The sequence below is a fragment of the Neophocaena asiaeorientalis genome, unplaced genomic scaffold (genome assembly GCF_003031525.2).
Source record: "Neophocaena asiaeorientalis asiaeorientalis breed wild unplaced genomic scaffold, Neophocaena_asiaeorientalis_V1.1 scaffold14, whole genome shotgun sequence".
Lineage (NCBI taxonomy): Eukaryota > Metazoa > Chordata > Mammalia > Artiodactyla > Phocoenidae > Neophocaena > Neophocaena asiaeorientalis.
In genome coordinates, this window is record NW_020175192.1 from 6,496,141 (window position 1) to 6,516,085 (window position 19,945).

The 19,945-nt window shown below is 41.4% G+C and overlaps 1 pseudogene; it reads left to right on the forward strand.

Moving 5' to 3' along the window:
* LOC112413127 (dnaJ homolog subfamily C member 14 pseudogene) overlaps positions 1-19,643 on the forward strand; it is a 32,790-nt pseudogene extending 13,147 nt beyond the window's left edge.
* Positions 19,644-19,945: the final 302 nt, after the last annotated feature.

Below are 19,945 nucleotides of genomic sequence, written 5' to 3' on the forward strand. Positions count from 1 at the left end.
CATTAGGAATTATCAAAAGCTTTCTTTAGTAGAAATGATTTAACTTCACACAGAACAGACTGTGCTTTCTAATATAACTCTCACATTGTGAAATGAAGACATGAGTGGGGAGTCTGGCTTATTTCACTCAGTATAAATATTCTGGGATTCATCCATGTTGTTTTGTGTGGAGTCCATTCATTTTTATCACTGAGTAGTATTCCATTGTATGGATATACAACAAGTATTCTGTTGATGGATATTTGAGCTGTCCAGGTTTCAGTTGTTACAAATAAGGTTGCTATAAACATTTGGGTATAAACACTCTTTATATACACGTATTTTTATTTTTATTGTGTAAATATCTAGTAGTCAAATATTTGAGTCATATGGTTTGTTTACCATTTAAAAAAACTGCAAACTGTTTTACAAAGCGGTCGTACAATTTTGGTGATAGAATTTTACTTTGCATCTGTGTATAAGAGTTCCAGTGGACTCTACATACTTGTCAATGCTTGTTATTGTCTGTTCTTTTTTCACTTCAGCCATTCTAATATGTGTGTTGGATTGTGTTGTACTAGCTCTTTGTGGTTTTAATTTGCATTTTCCTAATGACTAGTGATGTTGGATGTCTTTTCATGTGCTTATTTGCCATCGGTTTATCTTTGGTGAATTGTCTGCTCAGATCTTTTGCCCACTTTTGGGGGTTATTTGTATACTTGTAGAGTGCATAGTAAGGTACACAGAAGGCTCTGGAAAAGAAGCAAAGCAACCTTAGTTGTGAACCATATTGTATGCCAGAGATATTTAGCACCAGCTTCCTTTATTCAGGTTAACATAGTCTTACTTTACCCCTTTCTTCTCCAAATGCATTTGATAGATTTCATGATGTACATGACAGCATTACTTCCTTGGTCTTTTCTTGAGATGAGTTCAAGGCTGGGACCTTTCCTGTGGAACAATGTTGAGTAGCGAGAAAAGCTTCTGTTGAACAGGACTAAGTTCAAATGTTGGTTCTATGCCATGCTAGTTGAGTCACTGTGGGGAAGTCCCTTATGTCTCTGAGTCTTAGTTTCTATCTGGACAACTGGGGGGGGGCGGTCAATGTGGAGGTGACGGCATCCCCTTTACAGAACTATCACGAGGATCAAAAGGAGCTAAGGAAAGGAAGCATCGAAGACTGTGTTGAACTTGGGTTGTTTTAAATTTCTTTGTCTTCTTTTTTCCTCTGTAACTTGAGTGCGAGACAAGCAGAGATGTGTATAGGGCTTGAGAAAACAAGTACGTGATGTTCTTCAGGGTACTCTTTTAAACACTCCTTAAGTAGATACCTTTATAATTATACAGGTAGGAGTGAAAGTTCTGCCACCTAGAAGTATAGGATGCTGGTGAGCTAAAGGTACCTGGCACTATGCACCAGACTTTGTATAAATCAGCCCAAGAAATATATAAGATGAAGAATCTTCTTTCAGGTACGCGAAGCCTCACTAGGGACAGAGAATATATCCCCATAATTCTTCTTTATTATTTCAAGTTACATGAAATGTTTACTTGGAAACAGAGGACCCCCTCTGGCTAATGCTGAGTGATGTTGATGTTTTTATGAAAAAAGGAGATGATATTGTTAGATGGGGAGTAGACTGGGGAATTGGGATTTGAGGATCCTCAATAGTGCTAAATATTTTTAATGCATTTAAACCTGATCCAAAGTCCCTTGTGGCCAATTGTATTATTTGTTCATAAGTATTTATTCATTCCTTAGGCTTGCTTTCTCTTGATTGGAATACCCTTCTGTGTGGCCTTTTCTAACACTAAATATGTCATTTTAAGTCTCCAATTCTTCAACACTGAGTGGGTGTCCAACAATTCAGTTCTGACACTGATTACCCATAGTTAGTGCAGACCCCATGGGCTAAGGGCTCTGTCCCACAAGACGGCCCCACTTCAGACGTCAGCTGCAAATGGCAGCCCCCGGTGACCCACACGTCTGCCTGCTGACTACCAGTTCAGGGGTTCCAACAGCCTCCTCGCTCAGGTTCCATAATTTGCTAGAATGATTCACAGAACTCAGGAAAGCACTTCACTTAAGCAACCGGTTTATTATAAAGGATACAATTCAAGAACAGCCAAACGGAAGAGATGGGTAGGGCAAGGTGGGAGGGCGGAGGTGCAGAACTTCCGTGCCCTCTCCAGGCACACCACCATCCCAGCATGTCAATGGTTCCACCAACCAGGAAGCTCCTTGAACCCACCAAGGCGTTCTTACGGTGCTTTCGTCACATGGGCACACTTGATTAAATCCTTAGACATCTGTGATTGAACTCAGCGGCCGTCCCCTTGTCCCTCCCTGGAGGGGGGTCGGGCTGAAAGTTCTCATTCTGTATTCACATGGCTGATTTTTCTGGTAACCAGTCCCCATCCTAAAGCTACCTAGGACCTCCTTTCCTGTGATTCATTTCATTAGCATACAAAACCCCCAGGAAAATCCAAGAGTTTGGGGAGCTCTGTGCCAACAACCAGGGACAAGGACAAAATATCAATATGTATATATATATATATACATTTACCGTACCACACCTTCCAGGCTCCATCGACTCTAGGCTCGGTTATCTGACTTGCGTGGAACAATGAAATGTGGGCAGCTTCGCAGCTCCAGGTGAAGGATTTGAGAGGAATTCCATGTTTTTTGTTCATCCTCTTGAACTTCTGCACTCTATCGCCAGAACAGCACACTCCAAATAGTGGCTGCTCCTTGAGCCCGGTTCCCAGAGTAAGGACTAACAGAGCAGACCTGAACCCAAACGTGGCACCGAGCGCATCCAAGCCCTGTTGGACGCAGCAGAGCTATACCCAATCCACAGACCCACGAGTAAGAAAGACAGGTTTGTGTTATGAACTGCTGAGATCTTGAGTTTGCTTGCTGCCACAGCAAAAACTGACAAATGTGTACATCAACATGCATTACTTCATGTTTATCCTTTGCTTACTGCTGGATTTTAATCACAGTTGTACATGTTCGAAATGAATCATATTTCACTAAATTCAGAATTGCCATCCATTGAATATTTATTTTTAACATCTTTATTGGAGTATAATTGCTTTACATTGTTGTGTTAGTTGCTGCTGTATAAAAAAGTGAATCAGCTTTTAACTGATTAAAAGTGTTTGATTTTGCATATATTGAAGAATCCTTGCATTCCTGGGATAAACCCCACATGATCGTGGTGTATGATCCTTTTAATGTGCTGTTCGATACTGTTTGCTGGTATTTTGCTGAGGATTTTTGCATCTATGTTCATCAGTGATATTGGCCTGTAGTTTTCTTTTTTTGTGACATGTTTTGTCTGGTTTCGGTATCAGGGTGATGGTGGCCTCACAGAATGAGTTTGGGAGTGTTCCTCCCTCTGCTGTATTTTGGAAGAGTTTGAGAAGGATAGGTGTTAGCTCTTCCCTAAATGTTTGATAGAATTTGCCTGTGAAGCCATCTGGTCCTGGGATTTTGTTTGTTGGAAGATTTTTAATCACAGTTTCAGTTTCAGTGCTTGTGGTTGGTGTGTTTATATTTTCTATTTCTTCCTGGTTCAGTCTCAGAAGGTTGTACTTTTCTAAGAGTTTGTCTGTTTCTTCCAGGTTGTCCATTTTATTGACATATAGTTGCTTGTAGTAATCTCTCATGATCCTCTGTATTTCTGCAGTGTCAGTTGTTACTTCTCCTCTTTCATTTCTAATTCTGTTGATTTGAGTGTTCTCCCTTTTTTTCTTGATGAGTCTGGCTAATGGCTTGTCAATTTTGTTTATCTTCTCAAAGAACCAGCTTTTAGTTTTATTGATCTTTGCTATCATTTCCTTCATTTCTTTTTCATTTATTTCTGATCTGATCTTTATGATTTCTTTCCTTCTGCTAACTTTGGGGTTTTGTTCTTTTTCTAATTGGTTTAGGTGTAAGGTTAGGTTGTTTATTTGAGATTTTTCTTGTTTCTTGAGGTAGGATTTTATTGATATAAAGTTCTCTCTTAGAACTGCTTTTGCTGCATCCCATAAGTTTTGGGTTGGCGTGTTTTCATTGTGATTTTTTTCTAGGTATTCTTTGATTTCCTCTTTGATTTCTTCAGTGATTTCTTGGTTATTCAGTAGTGTATCTTTTAGCCTCCAAGTGTTTGTATTTTTTACAGTTTTTTTTTCCTGTAATTGATATCTAGTCTCATAGCATTGTGGTTGGAAAAGATACTTGATACAATTTCAATCTTCTTAAATTTACCAAGTCTTGATTTGTGACCCAAGATATGATCTATCCTGGAGAATGTTCCATGAGCACTGGAGAAGAAAGTGTATTCTGTTGTTTTTGGATGGAATGTCCTATAAATATCAATTAAGTGCATCTTGTTTAATGTATCATTTAAAGCTTGTTTTTTCTTATTTATTTTCATTTTAGTTGATCTGTCCATTGGTGAAAGTAGGGTGTTAAAGTCCCCTGCTATTATTGTTTTACTGTCGATTTCCCCTTTTATGGCTGTTAGCATTTGCCTTATGTATTGAGGTGCTCCTATGTTGGGTGCATAAATATTTACAATTGTTATATCTTCTTCTTGGATTGATACCTTGATGATTTTGTAGTGTCCTTCTTTGTCTCTTGCAGTAGTCTTTATTTCAAAGTCTATTTTGTCTGATATGAGAATTGCTACTCCAGCTTTCTTTTGATTTCCATTTGCAAGGAATATCTTGTTCCATCCCCTCACTTTCAGTCTGCATGTGTCCCTAGGTCTGAAGTGGGTCTCTTGTAGACAGCATATATATGGGTCTTGTTTCTGTATCCATTCAGCAAGCCTGTGTCTTTTGGTGGGAGCATTTAATCCATTTACATTTAAGGTAATTATCGATATGTATGTTCCTATTACCATTTTCTTAATTGTTTTGGGTTTATTATTGTAGGTCTTTTCCTTTCTTTTGTTTCCTGCCTAGAGAATTTCCTTTAGCATTTGTTGTAAAGCTGGTTTGGTGGTGCTGAATTCTCTTTGCTTTCGCTTGTCTGTAAAGGTTTTAATTTCTCCGTTGAATCTGAATGAGATCCTTGTTGGGTACAGTAATCTTGGTTGTAGGTTTTTATGTTTCATCACTTAAATATATCCTGCCACTCCCTTCCACAGAATTGCCATCATTTAGATTTTTCTTTTCATCTTGGGTTTTAAGCTGAACTTTAAAAGGCTTCATTGTCACTTGCTCCTATGGTTTCAGGCCCTCTTGTAGCCACAAAGGCCTGGAAATTAAAGGAAAAAATAAGTAGGTTACCTGTGAGGCAAAATCCAATGCAGACTTTGCAAAATCCATTATGTCTGAAAAACATGTTCCTTGAGCCTCTCAGTCCAAATGCCACTGGCTTCCTCCATCCCCAGTTGATAGTACATTATGTTCAGGACTTATCAAAAATGCAGCCAGCCTGCAATTCAGACCAGCTTGCATGGAGGCGAGGTTCCCAGTGGGAGATGCCTCACAGAACTTTGTTATCTCTTGACTAAGAATGGCTAGTTAGGAATGACAGCTCTAAGAAGGAAAATGCATGCTGAAGAAATATAGATGAGAAAGGGGCAAAAAGAAAAAGGGGGAAAAAAAGAAAAAATCTCCTGAAAAAAAAAAAACAACTGAAGTTTGCCCTGTAGAAATTCAACTGTGTGTGTGTGTGTGTGTGTGTGTGTGTGTGTGTGCGCGTGTGTGTGTGTGTGCACGCACAGTAGGACACTCCAAAGCCCAGAAAATCAAAGCAGAGCAGGTGTTAGCCTACAGTGAGAGATGAGCACCCAACTCCACTGCCTTGGTGCTGGGCAGGTGCTGGCTTAGACTAAAGAAGGGGTGAGAATTAACTAGAGCTGCTTCTGAACGCCTTCCTTGGAATTGCCTGTTTGTGCTTTTGTGGTTTTGTTATCCCTTCATTCTTGGTGCTCTTCCAGCTACCAGGCTCCTGCAAACTCAGGTCTTGAAAGCAAACCTGACTCTCTAAGTCTGCAGGAAAATGAGCACAGCAGTGTTTGTCCCTTTGATTCGTGCTCTTTTCCCATGGATCTATTTTTTTCCCACAACCCAAAGACTCATAACAGTTAATGAACAGCCCACAGTATAGAGAACATAAAATAGATTTCCCTCCTGAATCATCCTTGATTATGGTTTCTACAAACTCATGTGTGGATTACTGGATCCAGACCTTCCAGTTGTGGGAGGGGCTGCTTATTTTCAAAGGCAAGTGCGAAGCTATTGATAAACTCAGAAGACTTCAGTTGATAAACAGTCCAATTTCAATATACTCAGCCTGAGAGTCTTCTCTTTGAAACTCATTATGTCCTTTAATATAATGCAACATTTAACCTGTCTTATATTTAGCTGTCTCTGTGAGTATTTGGCAAATTTAAATTTTCAACCAGTTTCAGCCTGAGCCATCAACATCACATTTTTTTTTTTCCAATTTTGGTTGGGTCACTGAAATAATTGCCGGAGCTTAGCAGATTAAGTTGGATTGATTTCCATGATCTCTTACGTATCTACTACGATATACAAGGTTGTGATTGGGGTGGAGAGACATCCTGTTTTACTGTCATTTGTTTTTCTGAACAAGTTTAAAAAAAATGCTTGAGGAAAGCCAAGAGTACTTATGAAAGGCACTGCATCTATGCATTAGAGAAACATCTTTAATTATTGGTGATGAATTAAGGAAGTTTCCTTCTTAAAGGTGGAGATGCTCTGTGTAGACAGTTCATCACTGTAACACTGGGATCCTGCTTGTCCTTTAGTTTCAAGTTCTTTTCTTTAGAAATGGGATTCAGTGGAAGCAAAGTCCAGGAGAGTGTGGGTCCTGTTGAAAATACACTCCTCTTAAAACATTCCGTGTCCGTGGACAACCTAGGAGAAACTGCATCCTGTAAAAGAAGCCCTTCGTTTACAGGCATACTCTTCTTAGAGGTTAATTCCCCTGACCTTCCTAAATCAAACTCATGCATAGGAGTAAACAGTGGGTAAGTGCTGGCCTGTCTACAGAGGAGCAGAATATGTAACAGACTTTCATACCATCTGACATTTTTCAAACTTGGGAGAAGGATGATGGTGGAAAAGCCTCACTTGTGATGCTACCATGAAGCCAAGAGAAGAGAAATGAAAAGAAACTGAAAGCTGTCCCTGCACCACCAGACTCAGATTCCAGCTTCTTCTTCCCATGGCAAGCACAGATCATTAACACTGGTAATGTCTTCACTGAATCTGCTTGGATAAAGTGACAAGTCTAATTTGTTACCGACAGACCGACGGCTGGGAGTACGTTTAAGATGCATTGCTCTCGCTCCTGGACCCTCTGAGTTGCTGTGCGGAGTCTGCCAGGTAGGCTTGGCATTTGGTTAAAGACTATCTGTGATTTCATCCATCTCCCCAAAGGCCTCCCAGGGGAAGGACCTGCTGCTTCTGCTCCCTCCTTCTTTCTTCATTTCCAGGAATAGCCTCCGCAAACAAACCTGGAGGTGCTGTGATTTAAAATTCAGCACCTGGGGAGGGATTCCTTATGCAAGCAATTACCATTAATAATCAATAGCTCTCAGCCTGACAAATAATTGCAACCGATCTGGATCGGTGTAAACTTATTCTTTGAATCATATGGATGTGGCAATGATACTGGTTTTCATGGACTAGAAAACATATTTGGGGTCCCATTTTAATAAGCTTTAGAGTGATTTTAAGTTAAGCTACATAGAATTTAAAAACATGATGCAAATGGGGTCTCTGAGGAATGGAGATGAGTGAGCCTCATGAAGGAAAAGCTTAAATCATTACCTATGACCTAATATTACAATAAAGTGAATTTTATGTGGAAGATGATGATGGTCTGATCCCAATGCCAACTAAATCCAGAGCAATGATTACAGATTTTCAATATGATATGAAATATTTAGACTCCACATTGAGCAGGCTTCCTCTATAAGGCAGATATTTAGCTTACGTAAGAAGCTATAGTGGAAAACGGATCAAGACTAAACCAGCTATCTACGCACACACCACGTGCCTCACTTCTAGTTAAAATTAATGGTGCTGAGTCTTTGAAAGGCATTCATGGAATTTGAGAACTGGAAGTGAGTTCCCCAAAATGTCAAAGAAACAAATATTTGCTGTGATAGATATGGGTCACAATTTAAAGCAAAATGCATGCTCTTCTTTGACTTTACACGTATTGTCCTTCTAGTTTAATGTCATTGGTTTCCTGATTTAGTTTCAGAAGTTCAGTCTTTTAAAAGCACGTGCACCACGGGAATGGAATGTAAACCAATAATAATCTAGCCCTTGCTAACGTACCAGGCACTTTGCTAAGTATTATACATACGTGATCTCATTTAATCCTCTGAACCTATGATATATTTACATCTTTACTTCAAGTTTAGATAAGGAAACTGAAGTTCTAAAGATTTGGAATTTCAAGAATATGCCAATAAAACAAGTGTAAGATAGTGTAGGGAAATTATAGCCACGTAAAAGCAAAGTCCAGTGAAAGACTGAGACAGCCCTGATTTGGAGATAGATACAAGGTACTCTTTATTCATTCTAAATATCAAGGACACAAAGAAAAATAAGAAATGGTCCCCATCATTGAGACCTGAGTATAATGGAACAGCTGGGGGGAGGGCATTGGGTTAGTACTCTCTTTGCTCACAAGACGTTGTCCCACCGAACTCAAGAGGCAGATGCAACCATACGTTGTAGTCCTAATCTCCGATTTCCATATAAATAGCACAATTCGATGGATCGCACTGTTTCAGAGTATAGCTAGCTTCTGCCACTGCAAGTTCTAGAAAAGAGGTGAAATGATCCTCACCTCTTAGTAATATTGCAGGGAAGACTTCTGTGATGGGATAGATGGCCTCTCAGATCATTCCAGACCCAGAAATTCTGCCCCTGCCTTATGACTGTTAACGGATGAGTGGCCTGTTACCATTGATTGAAGGCCTGCAAGTATGTGAAGCTGGGTGCAAACAGCTCTTGGAGCAGATGGAAAGAACAGGTTTCTTAATGGTAATTGGTCCCTTGGATATCACTGCTCACTTTCTACCTCATTTTTTGGAGGTCAGTGTGTCAGTATAAAAAAAAAAAAAGACTTTTTGGGTGTGAATTACTTTGTAGCCTCATGTATTGAATTTCAGTTGAATATCTTTATCTCCTACCTTGTCTCCAAACACCAAACATGTAGAGGCAGAGGCTTCTGAACTCCAGATACGGCCCTGGATTTGCCATTCACTAATTGTGCGATCCTAAGTCAGTTACACTGCTTTTCTGGATCTCAAATTGCACACCTGTAAAATAAAAATAATTGAGGAAAATGCCCCAAGTTTCCTGTTCCTATTTCCGACCACATTGAGAGGATCGGCACCAACCCCCTCCCCACTTGTCACAGGTATTATCCTACAGAAGACCGGACCCGAGGCCACTCATAAATCCTCCTCCTTCCTCCGTGCCCGCTAGGAAAGCTAGCACGCTGGTGCTCTGACCATTTAGCCCTTTTCCCAGCAAGTGACACATCCAGCAGCAAAAAGGAAGTTCTGCCTTAAAAAGTTCTTTCAATTGTTCTTGCTTTGCTCTGATGTAAAACTAAAACTAAAAATCAGTCATAGACCTCTGGAGGTTTTAGTAGAGACACATTTAAATCATTTGCTCCTACAGTTGTTATACGTCAGTGTTCACACATTGCAAGCTTTTCTCACAGCAAGATGCGCCCCATCCAGCGGACTTTACTACAGAGGACTCCCATCACTCGTGTTGCTACATACTCAACACTGGCTCCACCACATACGCGTCTTTTTTAGCACAGTTTGCATGCTCAGTATTCTGCTACCGATTGTACACATCACTCCGGCTATGTCAGTTGACGCTTATTTTAGAGAATAAGTATAAATGTAGGTACACTATGTGGAGAGTGTATTTATATTCATGGGACACATTTCTGTGACTGTGCATATTGATTACAACATTATTCAAGTGGTTCTTACAGACATGGGGATATACACTGTATACAAGTCATTTTAAGTTCATGTGGGTGGAAAATATTTAGATAAACTAAAAGCAGAGTCCTAGTAAATGCAACGTTGACTCTTAAATTATTCTAGTATTTACTTTCTGATCTTTGTATTGTTCAACACAAAAATAGTATTGTAAATGGCTATGCAAGGGAAGTTAAACCAAAGTCACCTTCAGTTTGCATGGACAAGAATCGGCAGTAGACTTGCACCCTTGTGCTTTTGTAAGTGATGTAATAAGGGCAAGAGTGGGGCAGAAGGTGGCAGGTAGGTGCCAGTACTAGCTTCCTCTTCTCCACAAGGAAGCCTGGAGTCTGTGTTGGATTCTGAGGGCATTATGCTCCAACATCCAGACGAGATGCTTTGACTCTTCTTTCTAATTTTTGCTTTGAATAATCACTGGGTGTCTAAATCCCATTAGAAATGTTCTACTTTAATTGGGTGTCAAATTATTTGTGGAAAACAGGAAGCACGCTATCTATAGGGTATAGGGGTCTGTTTGGGAGGAAAAGTAGAGCTGAGATTAGAACAATACACGCCAAATCAGAAGGTTTCGCTGCAAGATGTGGGATTTGGGGCAAATCACTGAGCTTTAATTTCCTCACTAGTAGAACTAGTAGAAGATGCTTAGAAAAAACGGAGCTAATATATGCTGTAAGTCCTCCCCAGTGTTGTATTTAAATTGAATGAGCTTCTGTTGGTGAAGAGACACTGTAATTCAGGAGTTGAAAGCAAGTTTTTTTTGGTAAGAGTCGGAGAAAGGCTACAATCCCAGAGGGTCTGGGAAGTTGAAAGTTTACCAGTACTGGAACTCAGTTACTGGACCTTGAGACCAAGAGGGGCAAAGAGGCTAATTTGATGGTTCCTTTACTCTAAACCTAGAGTTCTTTAAATTCTCCCTCATGGGAGGAGGATATGTCCTAGTGTCTAACGGAGCCGAAGCCTCCAGATGGGGTCAGGCCAAGGACTGAGCTGTTACTCTATAGCTTTAATCCTTGGGGAAGCATCCTAAGAATTTATTTTGGATTGGTTCCCATGAACTAAATACCTCAAGACATCAATAGGTATGAATTTAAGGGAGTTTGAAAAAATATTTGTACAATTCACAATGAAATAAAAATGCTACAAGCCCAGAAACAGTGACTATTCTGAATCATCAATGACTCAAACTCAATGCTTTTGGAAACTAACTCCAGTCAAGAGCACTTAAAACACTTTGTATTCAAGCTTCTTAAAATGAAGAATTAATCATTTCTGACTGCACTTTAAATAGAAAACAAGCTGGGCTAAGACGATTAGAAAGAATGGCACTGAGCAGCTTGTGTTGCACCCATTCTTCCCAGATATGTAATTAAAAATTACAAAATAATAATACCAAGATGTAAAATAAAAGTCCAATAAAGATCTAATTTCCCCCCAAAGATTTCTCATTTTATGTTTTTCTTAGGAAATATCATTATTAAACCCAAGACTCTTTCAAACATCATTTTGGTGCCCCTAAGCATACGTTTTCTCTGCCTGCTGGGAAACTCGGAACTGACTGAACACAGCAGGATATGTCCCAAGAGTAGTAGCATCTCTCTTGTACTCTCGACTGGGACATAAAAATGAAGGCTCAGATTCAACAAACACTTGGGGCAAGAGAATGGAGGTGGACACTGAAAGAGGAAGCGGTTAATCAGGGACTGAATGTTGGTGTCCCCATTCCTCTAAGAAAAGCAAGGAGAGCTTTTCTGGAGTTCTGCAGCTACACAATCACTGAGCAGTACTTCATGAGGGAAGATCATAGCATTTCCTTCTGCAAAGACAGTGGCAATGAAAGAACAGATGTATTTCTGCTCAGTTATTCAGTGTGAAGAGTCAGCAGCAAGTCTGAAGTGAACAAAATTGATAATATCCTTCTAGTCCTTCATGGAAACAAACACAAAGATAAAATCTGGCAGCCTGGCCTTTTGCCTCCCTTTTCATTCTTGGCTGTGGCAGTAGGCTGGCTGGAAAAGACCTCCCAGCATCTGGTTCAGGGTGGAGTAGGCATACATCACTTTCATATCTTACCTTCTAAGTCCTTTCTTTAGTCTAAAAACCAAAAGTTACAAAGGTTTGTTATTGCTGGGATTCTAGGCAGTGAGTGGCCTTGGAGATGAACGGGAATAGGATTGTCCGTGAGGCATGAAAAGGGGATAGGTCTAAAGAATAGAGACCAGAGTAAAAAATAAAAATTATAAAAAATAAAATAGGAAAGCACAGAAAAATAGTAGCTGAATAACCAAAGGGAAAGAAAAAGGAGGGAACCGGTTATAGGCTGAATTGTTTTCCCCAAAATTTATATGTTGAATCTCAACCCCTAGTGCCTTAGAATGTCACTGTATTTGGAGAAAGGGTACTTAAAATGATGATTAAGGTAAAATGAGGCCATGTGGATGGGCCCTAATCCAATATAGCTGGTATCCTTATAAGAATAAAAGATTAGGACACAGACTCACAAAATGGGAAGACCTTCTGGAGATACAGAGAGAAGGCGCCCATCTACAGCCAAGTGAAGAAGCCTCAGAAGAAACCAACCCTGTTGACACCGTGGTCTTGAATTTCTAGCCTCCAGGATTGAGAGGAAATACGTTTCTGTTGTTCAAGCCACCCAGACTGTCAGAACCAGAAAATAAAAAATAAAATCCTCCAAGAATAGAAAGAATAGAGGAAAGTTGCAGATAGCTAGAAATCCATAAGAAAATAAGATGGAAATAAATGAATATTAGGATGCAAGTAACAAAGGAGGGAGGAAAATGCGGGGGAGGAATCAAAGGACATGGTGGCATTTCTTGCTGAATTTCTGGGGAAAAGAGGAAATGAGACCTGGAAGACTAATAGGCATAGAATAAACAAATACCACAAGAGAAAGCACACATCAGGTTTTATGTGTGCATGACTGAGGTAAAATTTGACTGTTTAGTTGAACTTCCTCACTTTTTGAAACACCAACCACAGGGAAAGCCTGCAGTTCTTTCCAGAAACTTAGATTATTTGGGGGAATAAATAGATGCATGGGATAATCTTGATTATATATAAGAAGAATTTCAAATAAGGAATAACAGTGGGGGAAATGCCATAAGATTCTTATTTCTAAAAGAACAGATTGATCCATAGGTTGAGCAGGTAATCAAAAGTTCCGTTAACGATGCCATTAATCAGATTCGTTTTCTGGTCCTATTGGAGCTCTACAGAAGTGTTTCTGGTGGTTTGCTCAATAATATGTCACAGAAACTGTGCAAGAATGCCTGATATGGAGAGGCTCAGAAGTCAAGTGCTGAGAAGTGGAAAAAATGTGCTACAGATTTTTTGCAGATGTTCTCAGATCAAATTATGGTGTTGAAAAATTGTATAGTATGTTCAGTAGAGCATCTGAGATGAAAAGACAGTTCAGTGGCTTTGTAATCTAGATAAAAAAAGAATCGTGGAGCCGTGCTTATGTAGGGTGTAATTCACAAGTTCAGAAGTGTCAATGTTGGAGGTGATGGCAAGGAAGCACTTGACTTTTTGAATAACTTTCACATAAATTTACATATAAAAACCTGGGTAATATCAATAGATCTGCCTGATTCCTTATTTTCTGTATCTATTGAGTAAGCAGTTAGGTTTTGTATTTTGTCTATCTATTTATCAACCAGTACATGTTCTATACACAGGAAATGCTAAAAAAAATTGAGTAGATGGAAGAAAATATCCTAAGAATCATAGAATTTCAGAGTGTGGAACAAAATCAGGCATCATTTAGCTTATGTCCTTTAATTTACATTCCCATAAAACTGAGGTTCTGAGATCTAAGTGACTTTTTTTTTTAATGTAAGCCTGTATTTATTCACATGTAATGTCATGTATTTTATGAATGGCAGCCTCTAGCCTAGATTTTACTTTCTTGAGCAGTTGATATCTAAGTGATTTGAACAAAGTTAGCTGGAGACAATGGTGGATCAAGAGTAGGACACAAATTGTGCAACTCCCAGGTTTCTGGACTTTTGAGATCTTTGAAAAAAGATGCTAAATGTTCCAATGAACATATTTGTTATTGTTCTGAAAGGAAAATAATCCCTTCGTAGACTATCCCTGATGAGAAGATATATTTAGATATAAATCTGGGACATTACTGGATATACCAAAAATGATGCAAGCCTTTATTTGGGGGGATATCATTCCCTCGCTTGTTCAATAAATCCTTACTGAGCACCTACTATGGGCCAGGCACTGTCCTAGGAACATGGCAGTGAGCAAAACAGTCAAAACTCTCTGCCCTTATGGAATTCATATATTCATGCGGGGAGCACTGAAAACAAGAAAAATATATGGAACATCAGATGTAGTAGCGCTGTTGAGAAGAATGAATTGGGAAGAGATAGAGAGGGGTAGGTTAGAATGATCTGATCAGATCAAGCCTCACAGAGAAAGTGATGTTTATGCAAAGGTTTGAAAGAGAAAAGTGAGTGTGAGCATTGCAGCTAAAACGAGCAGTTCTGTGGAGCTGCGGAGGTATCAGGGTCAGGGTTAGGGTTAGGGTTAGGGTTAGGGTTAGGGTTAGGGTTAGGGTTAGGGTTAGGGTTAGGGTTTTATCATTTCGGAGGCTAAATAGTCAAGATCAGTGGCCAATATTTATTACATTAAGGAGGTAATAGGGGTAAATGCCACTTGACTTTTCACTGTGTAAGGTGAAAATATTCTCAGGGGCCAAATGACCTTTCAGACTATCCTGACATATACAATCCGGCAAAGTGGGTACATTTCATGAGCTGGTTGGTTGAAGATGGTGAAAGGAAACCTTTGATGAATTCAGTCAATACTGGCTTTCTTTCATGTCAGTCTTTATCTGTGGACACAGTATGACTGCTTGGGTTAAGAAATCTAAATTGGGATACTACTTTCTGACAGAAGTATGATGGATTTATTCACTGTGTCACAGCCAGAAGCACAACCCTTCTGCGGAAATGAACAGTTTAGCATTTCCAGGTCACAGAAGACCGTGAAGATGATACGTCAGGCCATGTTTAGTATAAATGCAAATCTTACTGAAGAGTGACATGTCAGCAGGGCTTGAAACGACTCTTTTCCTTTAAAAGCAAACCTAAGAAATGGTCTTTCCCAAACGTTAAAATTTTCTGCTATGGCAACATTTACAACAACTTGATGTGTGAAAAAAATTGAGAACCCAGTGCAGATACATATGAAAAGAAAACAAGAGTCTCTTCTTTATATATATACACTTACTTCTTGGTTCCTGTACTTTAAAATGCATTAAAGTATGATTCATTTTACACATGTAAAAGTATGTATCACTTACTAAATACGCAACTGTTGAAAATACTGAAGCTATCTTCACTATTGAGATGGTCCACACAAACCTATTAGAGGGGCTTCTCTGGCGGTCCAGTGGCTGGGACTCTGCACTTCCACTGCAGGGGGCGCGGGTTCGATCCCTGGTCAGCTGGCTGGTCAGGGAACTAGGATCCCGCAAGCCACGTGGCACGGCCAGAAACAAACAAACAAACAAACAAAAAACCTATTAGAGTTTTCTGGCACCCTTCACAGGCTACATACGGAAAGGGAACAGGTTAGACATAAACACTGAAGTCAAAATAGGGGGCAAAGCAGGGAGATGTGCAGCTGTAACAGATGGAAATGTTTTTGAGCACCTAAGGCATGAGAGCAGTGATTTGACAAAATACTCTACTTTTGGATATACCTGAAAGTTAGATCCACGATAAGACTGACACAAAGAAGTGGTTTTCTTTCAAATAACAGTGAAGTAACCTAGCTTTGTAAGCATTTTCCCTACTTGCTTAAGAAAGAACTTCCGTTTAAAACCCAGAGCTGTCTTGTGTAAAGCTCTAACATTAGACACAGGGATTCAAATCTTAACTCTCATATTTACATCTGTGACTTTGACCTCTCTGTCCATTTGTCCTCCTGTTTCCCTTTAGGGTTGTTGTAGATTTAAATGACACAACACACAAAAGTGCTTTGAACAGTGTTTAGTACAGTGGAAAGACTCATGTATATTAGGTGTCATTATTATGTTCCAGTGGTTCCTGGAACAGAAAAGTGGAAATTGGAAATACAGGACCAGACTCTAATTTGTTGCTTGATTCATCCTGGTGTGATGTAAAGCACAGGCTTTACAGTTAGACCTGGCTTCTAACCCCAGCTCCACCTCTTAGTAGATGGTGTGACACAGTAAATTCTTTATTTGCTTTCAGCTTCAGTTTCCTCATCTGTAAAGTCAACACACCGATGCAGTCCTTACAGGGCTGTGAAAAAGCGACAAGGGTTAAATGCCAATGGCCAGTAAGGAATGGCATTACTCACATTTACCTTATGGATGTTTAATGTCATATCAGATTTTTATTTTATATAGTTAGGATATCAAGAATCAAATCATATCCTGTTTCATATTAAGATCTGTAAAATATTTTTAAAGCATAGAAAAAAAAACCATGGGATTTCTTAGCAGCAAAGACCCTGGGAATAATCTAGTTCAATCTTTTTATTTTACAAGCAAATGAACTAAGACTAAGAATAGGCACGTGTGTTGTTTCTGAAGTCACATGGTCAGTTTGTAGCAGATCTAAGAGCACATGCCTGTGACGAGCAGACCAGAGCTGTTACAGGTTTCTCCCATAGGTACATTCCTAACAAGGCTTCTAACACATCGAAGCTTTATTGCAAATGCTTATCATTTAATCTAAATAGTGAAGATCTTTGTACTTTCAAATGCAAATATTTTCACACTTTGTTTCTTCACCTCCTGTGGCTGTAGATTTAAGAATATTAGATTTGCTTTAGGACAAATATTTTGGTTTTCAGGCAAATACTTTAATTATACATCTCCATGTATCACCTGCTAGGTTAGGGTAAGGATGTAGTAAAGGAGATATGAGAAAGGGTGTGAGAGATTGTGAGCAGTGTCCATTTTCCCTTTGACAGGAGAATTGAGGATCAGTGTCTCATTTATTATACGGCAAATACCATGAGATTTTAAAAATATCTTGGAGTTAAGTACAATATAATCATCACTCTATTTCTGGAGCCAAGATGAGAGAATGGATTATAAATTGCAGCCCGAGGTATCTGCACTGAATACATGGATCTTGGCACTGAAATAGTCATGAGATGCAATAATATATTCCGTTCATCAACTGGCTGTACAGTTTCTATAGCATCTCCTTGTTTATTTAAATAATAAGTCTGTGTCTGAGACCAATAACTTCTCAGTTCAATCAACTCAGTGAAAGAGAAAAAGAAAAAGAGACTAGTTTGCTTGATAATTCCCACCACCTCTCCTCACCCAGTAGACATTGGTATATTTCAGTCAAAATGAATGAGAATCAAAACTCCTGGTGTGGAGTGAACTGGAGGCGGAGGGTCGGGGAGGGGGGCTGCTCTCTAGCTCCCCCTGGCTCTCCACCCACCTGCTCGATGGGGAGGAGTTACCTCTGCTCTTCGGCCTCAGAACTTACCATGATGGCTGTGACCTAAAATCCTCAGGAAGCCCTGGGGTCACGGCCCGGAAGCACCCCGGAGAAGGAGGTTTGTGTGGAGCCCACCCCAGTGGTGGTGCCTCCCTCAGGACTTTAGGACCCTCTGTGGACACTGAAATACTTTCATTCTCAGGACTCAGGGACTCGGCTGGGCCGGCTCACAATGGTACCCGCTGCCTCACAGAGCACTCTAGTCGTAAGTACACACAGCCCCCAAATCCAGCCCACTGGTCAGATCCAAGCCACGGCCCTCCAAGGGCTCCACTCCGTCCCTAGGGATGGAGAGGACCCTGATCAGAGTGAGGCATCTTCAGAAGAGTCAGGACTGGGCCAGGAACTCTCAAGAGAGAATGAGGCTGGGTACCAGGAGGATGGGAACCCTTCCTTTCTTTCCATTCCATCTGCTTGTAACTTCCAGGGAATCCCTGAAGGGCCTTGTTCTGAGGGAGGAGACAGCACTTCCAGCAACTTTTGCCACCATTGTACCTCTCCGGCTCTGGGGGAAGATGAAGAGTTGCAAGAGGAATGTGATGAGGAGGAACCTCTTAAGTTTCCCAGTGGTTTTTCACGTGTGCCCAGTGGAAGGAAACCTGTGCTCCGGAGACAACGGCACCGCGTTCCAGCCAAGGGAGGGTACTTGGGAGGGTGGACGCAGAGATCCCAGATCCCCTGGTTGACATCGGCTGGGTCGGAACCGGAGTGGGGCAGATAAGCGCAGAGGACAGGGAGTGTGGGTGTGTCAGCTTGGACAGGCAGGCTTCTGGTGGCTGATCGAACTGCTGGTATTAGTGCGGAGTACGTGGAAACTTATGGCCGTCTCATCTATGCACGCAGGCAGCTGAAAGGCAGTGATCTGGACCTTTTTTTGGGTCTGGGTGGGAGTCTGGGCAGGGCGGTTGGGGGTCGGGGCCCAGGTGATGTCCCAATTTCCGAGCCAAGGGTTTTGCTATGGGGCAGGGCTGTTCACCCGTTTTCTTAGGCTGCTGGGTGCTTTGCTGCTCCCGGCTCTGGCCCTTTTGTTGGGCTGTCTGCAGTTGGGCTGGCGGTTTCTGGTGGGACTGAGTGATCGGTTAGGCTGGAGGGGTAAAGCCACCTGGCTCTTCTCTTGGCTGGCTTCTCCCACCTGGCAGCGGTGCCTGATCCTGCTGAGAGAGAGCAGGCCGTGGCAGCAGCTGGTAAGAATAGTTCAGTGGGGTTGGCTGGAGTTGCCTTGGGTCAAGCAGAGGACCAGTAGGCAGGGGAATGCACCTGTAGCTAGTGATCGCTACTGCCAGCCTGAAGAGGAAGTGGCTCGACTGTTGACCATGGCTGGGCTTCCTGAGGATGAGCTAAAGCCTTTTCACGTGTTGGGGGTTGAAGCCACAGCATCAGATGTTGAACTGAAGAAGGCCTATAGGCAGCCGGCAGTGATGGTTCATCCTGACAAAAATAATCATCCCTGGGCTGAGGAGGCCGTCAAGGTTCTGCGGGCAGCCTGGGACATTGTCGCAACCCTGAGAGACGGAAGGAATATGAGATGAAGCGAATGGCAGAGAATGAGCTGAGCCGGTCAGTGAATGAGTTTCTGTCCAAGCTGCAGCATGACTTCAAAGAAGCAATGAATACTGTGGTGTGCAGCCGATGCCAGGGAAAGCATGGGAGGTTTGAAACGGACCAGGAACCTGAGTGTGCCAGATACGGCGCTGAGTGTAACAGGCTGCATCTTGCTGAGGAAGGAGACTTTGGGGCAGAGTCGAGCATGCTGGGCCTCAAGATCACCTACTTTGCGCTGCTGGATAGAAAGGTGTATGACATCACAGAGTGGGCTGGATGCCAGCATGTGGGAATCTCCCCAGATACCCGCCGGGTCCCCTATCACATCTCATTTGGTTCACGGATGCCAGGCACCAGTGGGTGGCAGAGAGCTACCCCAGGTGCCCCTCCTGCTGTCCTTCAGGATTTCTTGAGCCAGATCTTTCAAGTACCCCCAGGCCAGATGTCCAAAGGGAACTTCTTTGCAGCTCCTCAGCTGGGCCCTGGGACCACTGCAGCCTCCAAGCCCAACAGCACAGTACCCAAGGGAGAAGCCAAACCGAAGCGGCGGAAGAAAGTGAGGACGCCCTTCCAACGCTGACACCTCCTCTCTTTCCTCAAATCAATGTCAGGGAGTCAAAAGGGCTGTGTATAGCACAGGATGGAGTTTGATTTATTTTTAAATATTTAAAAAAGGGAAAATTTTAAGCTCAAATTGTTCACTCAGTACTTATAGGAAGCCCTGGAACCACTGTCCCCCCTCCACCAGCACCCAGGAACTGAGTCTTGTCTTCTGACAATACCAAAGAAACAGGGGGTGAATAGAACGAAGAACCCAAGGGCCTGGACCATATCTCCCATAGTAGTGTGGGAACTGGGTATTTCCCTGGCGTCTGTATGCCT